We start from the raw sequence: 13,269 nt of genomic DNA on the forward strand, positions 1-13,269 counted from the left end.
GACACAAAGGACACGACCCTGCATGGGAATAAACATGCCTGAATGGACTAAAAACTGTTGCAAATGTACTCACAAATTGAGAAGCTGCATCTAATGCAACATTTAATGTATGAGAATCAGGAAGAATGATCCTTGTTAACCAATTAAATTTGTTCTGAAACATGTATTGAAACATTTTGCTGATAACATTTTATTATAAAAGTAGACTAGAGAGGGTAGGAGCTTAGCTTACTTCTTTGCACCCCATCACTTTACCAGATAGCCTGACGTTATGCTGACGGAGAGGACGGTGACACTGCTGGACAGCTGCTGCCTTAGACTCTGATGGACTGATCAGATGCCCAATTAATTTACAAACTGATTCTTTGATTTATGGGCATAGAGACGAAAGATCTGAATTTGACATAGAGGACGACATTTAGCCAGATTAGGTAAATATGCAAACCAAAAATATTGAATGCTTTATGATTTCCTTATGCTTTAATTAGATAAACATATTGTTGCATTTAAAGAACTGTGTCGGGTTATTATTTGAAGTATTTCAATGTACATTGTTTAGAAGAATTAAGGGTTGCTTTTTCCAGCAACTGGCTGATCCATGGCCAATAGTATGGGAGGAACTGCTAGGTTATCATGTATTGAGATCCTGGTGAGGTAGGGAGGTATAGGTAAACTTGTCGATACTCATCAGGTGATTGGTGCACTCTTCCTCCCATTTCCAGCGCATGGAATAAAGAAAGAAACTCCCCTCTCTCTCTCTTTCGAGGACCATTGATACTGAAAGTAGAATGAATGATTGGTGTTATGGGCCCCACCAGTGAATGAGTGAATGAAATGTGGTCCGGTCTGTAGCGAGGGGATTTATGGTATTCAGCGCTGGAGCACCCCCACCCATACTTGTTGCAGGGATTCTTCACAAACACAGAAGTATGCGCAGGATTATAGGACCGTGGTGTATAGGGACTGAGTCACCCTACCCCCTTAGTACCCACGAGCCCATTACTGGCTAGCTATAATGTCTCACTTGCTCTCCCACTCACTCTTTGAGAAACAAATGATTAGACACCTCAGAACACAACACTCCCAGATCTCTCAGGAATTGCGATAACAAGACATACCTTTTTGTTCTCACTCTTGTACTTATCCACAATAGGATCTGACAGAGACACAAAATAGTTTAACATATTAATTTCAACTAATGTGCCTAACATGCAGTATACATGCCACAACAAGCAGGAAAATGCATAGTACAAATACAGTCAGCATAGCAGCTAGTCCATATATCATGAAGGGAGATATAATCATGGAAAGACAATAGAGCCTAACCTGCCTCCCCTTGCTAAGAAGCCATATTATTATATATTAGAAGATCTCTGGGCTTTGTCAGCAGACCCCATACCTTAGCTCTATAGATGGTAGATCTACATCATAGGTGCTGTCTCTCTCTTCTCCTGGGAAACATCCCGCTCCAAGTGTGTGCTCCCTGTTCATGTATTCTAATAAAACCAAAGTACGATTGTCCAAACAACAGCTGAATCAGTATATTTTGTCTAAGGGCTAAGGCCTGACCAGAACAAAATGACAAAAGGCATTGTTGTTCGACATTGCACATAATGTTCAGTCGAAATCCCAGGAACATGCAGAGAGTGAACACAGCGATGAGTTCTCATGTGAAAACAGCCATAGAAATTAGTGTAAGAAAATAAAGACGTATAGTAATGTGTGCAAAGCAGCAGCCTGGCTGCAACATGCTCATGCTAACTTAGTGAAGAAGACAATATCCCTATGGGCCACGTGACACCCTCCCCTTGACCCGGTCATTAGCACATGCGAAAACGAAAATCAGAGATAAGCAGAGTCAATGCATCTCAGTGGATCCCAATTGTAATGTTTGTGAAAAAAAAGTTTTGGAAATTAAAAATTATATATATCCAATTGGGTATCCAAAACCCATCCATTCATGGCGTATCTTCAGATTCAGAAATTTTGCGGGAAAAGCGGAATGCCATAAACTCCAGTAGGTTTTCTGAACCTTCCATGGTAAAAAAGTATGCCATCCCCTTGAGAAAGTCAAACGCACACACATGCTCCTTATATCCAGTGGCCATTAGGAGCATGTCAGGGCAACTTGTGCTAACTTCGATGAAACCCCGATCTATGAGGCGCTGCGCATGAACACAGGTATTCAAGTCTGTCATTGTTCCAAGTAAAGAATCGCACACCAGGGAACATTCCTGGTCTTGGGCCTTCAACGGACCCATTAACAGTTCACAATCAAGGATGATTGGGTTGTAGAGGCGAGGCAGACATCCAGGGCCCATTGAAAAGGGCACCGGACACAGTGTAACACAGCTTGCATGCAGGTGAAGTAGGAATAATGGAAAGTCAGCCTGTAGCTGATATCAAGAGCTTTAAATGGCATCGCACCAAAAAGTTGGCGCATCCGCTCATGATACTGCTGCAACTGGAGCGGGTTTGGCAGCTCCAAAGATTGAGCAGCCATTGTGGAGCAGCAATAGAAGTACAAGTACACAACAAATGAGCAGGAGCACCAAGGGAAACCCTCCGAAGGCACTGGAAAAAATAAAATGCTGAGTTGACTCCAAAAAAAGTCTGAAAAGAGGTGACATGGCTGGAACCCACAAGTTTTAATAAGTGGGCTAGGCCCTCAGTATCAGACGCATTAAATATTTTGTGTATTAATTTTCCAAAATGTAGTGGGAGATTTGTGTTTAGCAGTGAGTGAATCTGTGAGTGAATCTCACTTGTTGTTCTCGCCACATGAAATTTGAAGGTCTCACGAGCTGATGTGAGAGCCACTTCTTGTTGAAACAATAGAGCATTGAGTCTGCTTAGCTTATTGAAATCTGCTTTCAAAGTTGGAATAGAAGGCCAAAGCGAACTATCTACAATCACATGCGGGGGTGGAAACAGGAAATTGCTGCAACATGTAACACGTTGGGAAACGGTTAACATATACGGGATGCCTGCCCATGAGCCACAGCAGTCGTGGTTATTTAGAATAATATAACTTCCATTAGAAAGCAAAGTCAGCACATAAATAATAGCTGAGACAGGGGTACCTTTGAAAAAAAAAAACTAGATTAGGGGACTAAATGTTGCAGGCTCTGTGAAGTTTAACTTGTTTACAGACTAGGGGATGTCCTACTGTGGAAATGCAATCCTTCCCTGTGAGAAAAACTTCCTTATCCGCTCGTTGACATCTAAAGTTGAAAGGCAACAACCATAATTCATGACTATAGCTACTGCCGAGGGGCTCAAATCTACCAACCGAAAAATGTTTAATGCAAGCTGTAAACTGAAAAAATTAGATAGGCAGTAAAATAACCCCATGTATTAACCATACAGCTGAATCGGTCTCTGCCACAGAAAATGGTAACTGTTCTAATTGTTCAATATGTAACAAGGTGTATGTCGCATCTTTCATGGACATTAATTGCCGTTCGACAGTCAAATTAAACGGCAAAAAATGTGCTGAAGCATTCAAATAATCTCATGGAACTTTTCCACTTTTGAGTATTTGCAAGGTCTAAGCAAATTGCATTACAAAACGTAACTGATTTTGACCATGATACAAAACAGACACTTTATTTTGAACAATGTCAATGACTGATGATGCAATATTATTCAAATTATATATATGGGAAGAGAGTGTATTAATGCTGTTATCGCCTACTGCAAGAACTTTCTCTAAATTAGCTTGGTCAATTTGGCAGCAAAAACAAATCATTTTGCTCGAGGGGACTTTGGACCTAAAAGAAATTCCGCAAGATAAATGTCACTCAACAAGAGAGAATGGTGTTGTTTCACAAATGACAATGTGGAATGTTCCAACGATTGCTGACATAGTTTACCCACAAAATATGTGGTAGCAGTTTTAGGAATGTGGTAAACGAGGGCAAGGTCTACTTTGTGTAAACTCTTGTGTGGTATTTAAAAAGCGTAATTGACATGCATTTGAGCTCGTTGGCTACAGTAACCATCCCAAGGGATCAATAGTGGAAGAGTTAAGTGTGCCATTATTAAACATGACAGCTAAGTTCTCAATTTTGTAGTTGGTATGTGTTTGCAATGTTTCATTTTAGAATGGCGGTAATATTCAGATTTTTGGCCGTGGCTAAACCAAAACAAGTAGTCTGTTGGACCATCTGATTTAAAAATACGAGCTGAGACGGTATCAGACTTGCGTAATGTAAAGACTCAATACCATGCACCTGCCAATTTTTGGTACCTCAAATGGATTTTAAATCGACCATGTCCTTCCAGTAATCATAATCTTTCACAGACAAATAAGTTATGAAGGACAAGGAGTAGACCAGTTTGGTATGGGTTAACAAAAGTTTGGTTTGGGTGGATATGTTCAATTTATAAAAATAGGACGTAGGCTCAGAAAGATTGTAACCAGTGAAATCCACAATTTTAATATTTTGGGTTTGTGAGCTCCCTGGCAACAGAGTTGGGCAATGTTTCCACTGGGTTTGATTAAAAAATGGTCTTTGAGTATTAGTTTTGGGCAAAAAGTGATGGCCATAGTGTTGGAAACAGAATAAATCTGCGTGATTTGCAGAATTCAAATACAAATCTTCAGTGTCAAAAGCAGTATAATATTTCAAATGAATGAACAGCATGAGCATCCTAGTCATCAGAGTGCATACCAGGCAAGAACACACGCCTCATGAAACCCGGAAAATGTATGGAATGTTCAAATTTTGGTCAGGACATTGATATCAAACGGTACTTTACCCCACACAATGCAATCAACAACTGGGAATGCTGAAATATTAACTAGGGCTTGATCTATTTTTTGAGATAAGGTGAGAGGGGCCAGAACTCCGTCAACCAAGTTCACAGCAAAACATTCGGGTAGGTAATGGTCATTAATCAAAAGGAATAACACGATCACAAACCCAATCCACATGAAGAGGAACACCATCGTCAGCACCATACAGATATATGTCCAGGGTGGGACTCGGTAAGTCTTTTTGAACCAGGAGATGAAAAGACTGGCACGTGAAGGGGGCTCTTCCACATAGGATGACATGGAAGATGTATCAATAGAAAAGCTAGTATGGTCTATGCAGTAACCACTGGACCCCGGCTGAAACAACGGGGGATGTTCTTCATTTGAAGGTGAATTAACTGTACTTTCAGGAATGTCAATCATAACATCAACTAGAGGAGAATACGCATAATCTGCTGTTGTTGGTCTAGTAGGTAAAATAGGCAACAAATGAGTTGACGATTCCATCTGCCCCTCCATTATTTGGGCACCAGTCGAAGGAACAGAACCCATTGCATTCAAGGAAAGATCTTGGCGTGAAATACTATTCAGTATTGGCCATATGGTGTAGCTTGACATGTTCAATGGAAATGTAACATTCTCCTTATGACCAGGTAGTGGAGGCAGGATCACAGTATGGATGCCTTTTAAACCAAGGACTCTGAGCGGTGCACAGTATGAAGAACCACATTTATTTTTGTTCTCTACCTTCTCCCGGAAGCCAGCCAGAAACCGGAATCAGCACCACTGCATCCGTGGAAGAGGGTAAATGGGCTTTTGCTTGTGAATCACAAGCCTATTGTAGATCCTGTAACATAGCAGAATGGTTATCTATATTAAAGGTTGTGGCAGCTGCCACAACGTCTAGACCATCAAGGTTTGGAACAAACATTTTAATGTCAAAGACCATTTCGTATGGGGTCCGCCCACCCTGGGATCTTTTTGGGAGATTGTTAAGTGCACGTTAAACCCCATATACATGAGTCAACCAGCCATGACCAGCACCTAACTCTCTCGCTGTCAAAGATTGCTTTAAGTCACGGTCCATCCACTCCACAACAGAACTGCCCTCAAGCCAATATGTAGACAAGAATTGCACCTTTACTGCAGACTTCATCGCATCCGGGTAAGCCTTAGAGGCAAAAGCAGGACCTTGGTCAGAATGGAAGGTAACACGTCCCTACAAAGACACACAAATCTTTTATAACAGTTTGAGCATCAGCACTACGTTGTGCCAAACCCAAAGAAATCTAGTGCACGAATCCACTGCAAGTAAGATATAATTAAAAGCATTGTCAGATGTCAAAGGACCGCAGTGATCAAGATAAATGCAACCAAATGATTGATTTGAAATGTACAGTTGAGTGTGAGGTGGACGTCAAAAGGCTTAATTTGTTGACAAATGTCACAGGAAAGTAAATATTTACGTGCCTGTTGGTATAAACCATGCCACCAAAAACGTTTCTGTAAAAGGGAAATAGTCGCTCTCATGCCGGCATGTGAAGTCTTCATTCACGGTTATGATCAGAGAAAGTCTGCAGTCCTCGTTGGGAATCAGCTGATCCCCAACGGAAGGAATAGTTGCAAATGCAATTTGTTCAGAAGACAAGTGATATGTGTAACATGAAGGGAAACCTTAGGGATACTCTGTTGCCTCCTTCATCGCAGCTTTAGCTGCCAAAATATCATTTTCAATTTTAGTCATGGACCTAGTGACCGCTGCAACTGAACAAGTGGCTACTGCAGATTTGGCTGCTTCATCAGCCATCAGATTAACAACAGCGTGTGCTCCTACACATTGATGGCCCAAAGTATGTATAACATGTGTGAGTGGCAAACATTCCTTAAGAGCGGCCTCTCGGACCCAACGAGTTTTATGCTTAATTGCGCTACCTTTTGAATCACAAAAATCATTTTGTGTCAAGAAGAACAAATTTTCATTAAAGGATTGTACACAGTAAAAAGAATCACACACTAAAAGTGTAGGAACATCTGGATCAGCAAATTCATGAGCCAAAACCAACGCACGTAACTCTGCCAATCACGTCGTGCAATCTCCAAGAGATTGTTTGTGCCCCAAAGATTATATAAAATCCCTGTCAACAATCGAACCTGCCACAATTGCACAGGCAATTTAAGAGTGTTTAAAACCAATGGCTGGCAGTGCAGATTTATCAGTGTAAATAATGCATTTGTACTGATCGAGAAGGAGTAATGATAAAGGAGGAAGATGAACATGCTCATAGTGTAAAAACGCCTGTTTGCAAAGAAGGATCAAAGATAAAGTTGACAACAGCCAACGTCAAAGAGTTATCCCATTGTACCCATGGAGGATGCAAGACTTTGGAATTCAGGACACTAGCCTTTGTGACTGCTTCTAAAGCAGGTACCGGCAAAACTATGAAAATGAGTTTTCCTTGAGCCAGAGAACGTACCTTAAGAATAGCCATCTGCACACGGGGAGCTCGTTCCAGGTCTTGGCTGCGATGTAGGAGAAAGCTCTCCCTCCCGTCCTGTTTCTGCGGATGCGGAGGACCTCTGCCAGTGCGAGGTCGGCGGAGCGGAGATTCCTTTGGGTACATGGAAAGATACTCTCTCGTTGAGGTATTTGGGTCCGATGTCATAGAGGGATATGTAGGCGTGGGTGAAAAGTTTGAAGGTGACCCTTTTCTCGACGGAGAGCCAGTGGAGGTCTCGCAGGTGTTGGGTCATGTGTTCGTGACGCGTTGTTTCAAGGACCAGTCTGGCAGCGGCGTTCTGGATGGTCTGGAGTCTGCGTAGTAGGGTCTTGTTGATTCTGGCGTACAGGGCGTTGCCGTAGTCCAGTCTGCTGGTTATGAGTGCGTGGGTGACGGTCTTTCTGCAGTCGGGGGAATCCACTTGAAGATTTTACGGAGGATACTCCGGCAGTTGAAGCTGGTGGAGGAAACGGCGTTGATCTGGTGGTTCATGGAGAGGGAGGAGTCGAGGATGATGCCGAGGTTGCGTGCGTGGTCAGTGGGCGTGGGTGGATTCCCGAGGGTGGAGAGCCACTAGGTGTTGTCCCAGGTGGAGTTGCAGGATCCGAGGATGAGGACCTCGGTCTTCTCTGAGTTGAGCTTCAGGCAGCTGTCTTTCATCCAGGATGCCATGTTCTTCATTCCTTCCTGGAAACAAAGTCTGGTGTTTTTGGGATTCTTCATGAGTGAGAGAATGAGCTGGGTGTCGTCGGCATAGTATACAATGCTGAGCCCATGCTGTCTGACGATGGCGGCGAGGGGGGCCATGTAGATGTTGAAGAGCGTGGGGCTGAGTGAAGAGCCTTGGGGTACTCCACAGTTGATATCAGTGGGTTCGGATAGGAAGGGAGGGAGTCTGATCCTCTGGGTTCTGCCGGAGAGAAAGGATCGGATTCAGATGAGGGTGGTTCCTTGAATCCCTGCGTCATGAAGTCTGGCTGCAAGGGTGCGATGAGAGGCTGTGTCGAAGGCTGTGGAGAGGTCTAGGAGGATGAGGGCCGCGGTGTGTCCCTGGCTGAGTAGCAAGCGGATGCCGCCAGTGGCGGCGAGGAGAGTGGTCTCGGTGCTGTCGTTGCTGTGGAATCCAGACTGGGAGGCATCTAGGATGGAGTTCTCTTCGATGAAGGTGGTCAGCTGTGCGTTCACGAGTCGCTTGGTGACTTTCGCCACGAAAGGGAGGAGAAAGATGGGCCGGTAGTTTTTCAGGTCCGTTGGGTCGGCCGTGGGTTTCTAAAGGAGGGGTTTAACCTCCGCCCGTTTCCAGTCATCTGGGAAGATGCCAGATGTGAGGGAGGCATTGAAGGTCCATCCCAGTTCGGTTGCGATGGCGGCATCGGCCCTTTAGAATATGTGCGGTGGGCAGGAGTCGTTGGGGGCTCCTAAATGGGTTTTCCGCATGGTGGTTGTGGTGTGTTCGGCGGTAGTGGGAATCCAGGTCATGATGGTTGGCCTATCGGCAGCATTGGGGGGGAGGTGTCGTCAGGCGTAGGTTCATTGAAGTTGTTGTAGATGGCCTTGATCTTCAGGTGGAAGTATGAGCTGAGCTTGTTGCATAGTTGCTGGGCTGGTGTGACGTCCGTGGCTTCGCTGAGGGGTTTCGTGAACTGCTGTATGATGTTGAACAGTTCCTTGGCATTGTCTCTTATGAAGGTCCGTTTGGTGTCCATTATGGGCTGGTGATATTCCTTCAGGGTGCTCCTGTGGTTGTCCCGTGCTTCCATCGTTTTCTGGTTTCACCAGGATTTCTCTAGGCATCTGCAAGAGTGTCTGGCTTCCTGTAGCTCAGTGGTAAACCAGTTGGCTTTCAGCAGGCATAGTTTGGCGGGGTGTCGGAGGGGTGCGAGCTTGTCGATGCAGCGGGAGATCCAGCAGTGAAGTTCTTTGGCTGCGGAGTTGGTGTCGGTCGCTGGGCTGGGGGGGTCTTGGATGAGGGTGGTGAGGAGGAGTTCTTCTGTGACCTTGCTCCAGTTTCTTCGTGGCGGTCGGGGCGGGGGCTTGGGTGCGGTGGTGGTGTTGAAGGTGAAATGGACGCAGTGATGGTCAGTCCAGGGAGGCTGGGTGGTGTGGCTGAACCAAATGTTTGTTCCTACCATGAAGATAGGGTCAAGGGGGTGTCCAGCTCTGTGTTTGGGCGTGTTGATGAGGTTGTTGATGAGAGCGGTGGTGTCGGGGTTGTTGGGGTTGTCGAGGTGGAAGTTCAGGTTCCCGAGTAGAATGTAGTCCGTGGAGGTGATGGCATGGGGTGCAGCGAGCTTGGCTATGGTAGTAGTCGTGATATCGGGGCCGGAGGTGGTGTTGGTCCAGGTTTCAGTGAAGAAGGTGACGTCGGGCGAGATAGTGTCCATCAGGTCTCAGATCTCTATTGCGTGTCAGTGGAGGGAGCGCACGTTGAGTAGAATGCACGTCGGTGTGTCAGTGGTGCGTACGTCCGGCGGGCCTTCGGCGGTAGTGTGGGTCTTGTCGAAGGTGAAGGATCTGCGGCAGGCTCTGCACAAGAACTGTCCTTGGGTGGTGTTTGGAGAGGATCTTACGCAGTCGGTGTGTCTTCCGGAATTGAGTGCGTTGAGGGTGGCAGAGTCGTAGCGGAGGGACCTGGGAGAACCAGGGTTCCTGGTGCTGGTCACGTTCAGGTCACGGATGGGCGTAGACAGGCTTGCCTTAGGCGTGCTTTCAGCGCTCCAGTGACACGTCCGCTGCGGTACCCTGCAATGGTCAGCATTAAATAGGGGAGGGGAGAGAGGCTGAGCTGGGAGGCAGGAAAACGGGCACGGGAAGAGGGGAGGGGCTGGGACAGCAGAGGCGGGAATGGGAGAGGGGGAAGGGGCAAGCACAGTTAAGGGGGAAAAATATTCAGAAAAGGATAACGGAAAAGAAGACAGTGGCAAGTGGCAAAACAGAACACAATTCACCAGAAAACTAAATTAAGCCAAAAAAACGAAATCACAATACCTAGAGGCAGCAGAAAACACAATTAAGCCAAAAACTAAATCACAATACTTAGAGGCAGCAGAAAACACAATTAAGCCAAAAACTAAATCACAATACTTAGAGGCAGCAGAAAACACAATTAAGCCAAAAACTAAATCACAATACTGAGAGGCAGCAGAAAACACAATTAAGCCAAAAACGAAATCACAATACTTAGAGGCAGCAGCCTCGAACACCCAGGGCAGGGGGCTCAGTGTCAGTGACGAAGAGCAGGAGCTGTCGGGGAGAGTGCAGGCCTATGACCGGAGTCCAGGTCTTACCTCTCAGCTGGAGTATACAAATGCGATTCATAAGCAATGTGGACAGTGTCCCTTTCATTGAACATCAAGTAAGTAAAGCCTAACGCCCCTGGTACAATCTTTATGACCAAATTAGTAGTATTATCTCTCGTTAACAAGAACTGACTGAGTCGCAAGCAGATCAGATTGCAAGGACCGCAGAATTGCTGTGTGTTCTGGAATCCAACTAGAAGACGAGAAAGAAGGTTATATCAACTCATAAAGCGGTTTTATATGCTGGGCATAATTAGGAATGTATGTCCTCCTGAAATGAAAAAAAACAGCAAAGACTGTAATTTTTAAGTGTAGTTAGAAGTTGCCATTGAGCACATTTCTCAAGAAAGGTGGGGCCATCCCCCTATCTTCATTATTGAGCTTGTAACCAAGAAAAAGAACCGCTGAGACGGAGATGTGAGACTTATTAAATTGAATTTGTAACCAAAGTTCGCAAAATGTGTGATAATGCGGTCTACACGCAAGAGATGCAGCTGTAGTTAATCATCTGTCAAGTATATGTCATTGACGTACGAAAAGGCATTGGGGTCGATCTCATGCAAAATTAAAACAATGCGTGCCGCAAACACACCAGGGCTATTGTTATATATCCCATAGGCAATCTTGCATATCAGCGCTGATTGCCCAACACGCTGAAAAGGGTTAAATTGTGGCTCTCAGGAGCCCACGAGTGCCTTAAGGAGCCATTAGAAACATCCAAAGTTGTTTTATATCTTTTGCGAACAATGTTGTTTACTAAGGAAGATAGATGTGTGTTCTGAACCGCAAAGAAACAAACATGACTGTTCAATGTCTGTAATCTAAAACTATATGATATGAACCATCCGGTTTCAATATCTGAAAAAGGGGATTATTCATCGATGAAACACAGGGTTTAATCACACCCTGGTATTCAAAATGTCACTTATGGATACCTTTGTGTCATGTTTAATTAGATACTGTGGTTGGGGCTGAGGTGTAGAATGCAAAGGAATCATATGAACTGGGAAATCCTTGTCCCACCCCGCCTGATTGTGATATAGGATGGAGCCAATGACAAAACCCATTTAGAGGCATAAACCATTTTATTGTCATTAGGAACATGATGTGAAACACTGGGTAGAATAACATCTTCCCCTCTTGAGGAAGCTAGGACAAAAGAGGGAGGCAAATCCACCTCCGCCAACAAAATATCATAAGAGGAAGTTAGATTTTCCCAAAACATTGCTTTTACTGGGCATTTAGTATCACCTTCAATTTGCAGGACTAATTCATGAAGCCTATCAGGAGGTGCAACTCAAGTATCAGCTGTCTCTACTGTAATAAAATTATCAGTTGCTTTCGCCTCTGACACTGGTGGAGTGTCTGTCGCACTATGGTAACCTCTGCTACACTGCCGAGGAGGGTTACCGCCCAACTCCTGTTGAGGAGCAGGGTTCTCATCGTCTGAGGAATACTTTACAGTCAAAGCGGCAACTTTATTCTTCTGAAATGGGGCACGATATTGAGGTGGTTCCTCCTGCTTGATTTTTACATCAAACTGGCGATGCGGATCACGTCGGGCTTGCGTAGACTCACCTTGTCTGCAATCCTGACGCCCTGCTCCACCAAATTTTTGATCCAACAATTCCTGAAAGGAACGAGGAGAAAAAGTATCAGGAACCTGGAACCTCTCAGGTGTCTTAATTTTAGAGTGGTTGAAGGAAGTGGCCCTCAAGGGCCACTCGGGTTACTTACAACTACCTGCTATGCCTTCCCAAGAATGAAGAGTCGGTCAGACAGTAGAGCATATAAACTTACATTTTATGAGCAATACTCTGCAGAGGAGTCCAATCTGACCTGCACCCTAAGATGTCTGCCAAGGGACTGTCTCCTCAACAGTTTGCAACACGTAATGAACCTTCCCAAGAACCTCCAACCACGCCCACAATGGAAAGTTACCGGCCTGGGCCGAACATGAACAAAGGAGGCGCAGAGGGATGAGCTACCACCTGCCAGATGGGTACATGTTATCCACCTTTCAAGGCTACCGCACTGAGTCTCAGCGTCTCCTAACGTGGAAGCAGAACTTCACACTCAATAGGTATGCGAGGGCAGAATTGCCTATTCATTAATAAGTCGGGAAGCAGCCTTGGAAGTTAGAGGAAAATAATAACGAAATACAATGTTCTGCTGGGACAAGCAATACTGAATAATTAGGTCTAGTACGGGCACAGCTTAAGCAGTCTAATAGGGATTCCGAAATACAAAATGGAGTCACACTTACTAACTAAAGCCGGCACTTCATACGGATAACTCAGTGGGATGCATAGCATGAATACAAATAGCGTCTATTTAGCCACACATTGCTAACCTAATAGAGCATTAAACGAGTGCATTGAGGGAATGGGATTTTCAAATCTAACACTGTCACGCAAATCATATCTACGTTCAGAAGCGTTAAGTGGAGGTGAACCTGCATGAGACCCAGGCTTCTGTTGTTGCTGCCACTGATTCTTATTCCAAGGCTTTTTAGCAAAGACTGGGCGATCCTCCTTGTCAGGAGGGGGTTTAGTCTGTGGTTGAGCAAATGGCCGAATCCCCAAGCTATTGCGACCCAAAGATGTATACACATCCGCAATTATAATCGGCAACTGTCGCTGCCGATCCACTTCTGAAACCGCTGCTAGATGCTGACGTACTAGTAAGCAAACCACTTCACATTTTATAT

The sequence above is a fragment of the Triturus cristatus genome, chromosome 5_1 (assembly GCF_964204655.1).
Source record: "Triturus cristatus chromosome 5_1, aTriCri1.1, whole genome shotgun sequence".
NCBI lineage: Eukaryota > Metazoa > Chordata > Amphibia > Caudata > Salamandridae > Triturus > Triturus cristatus.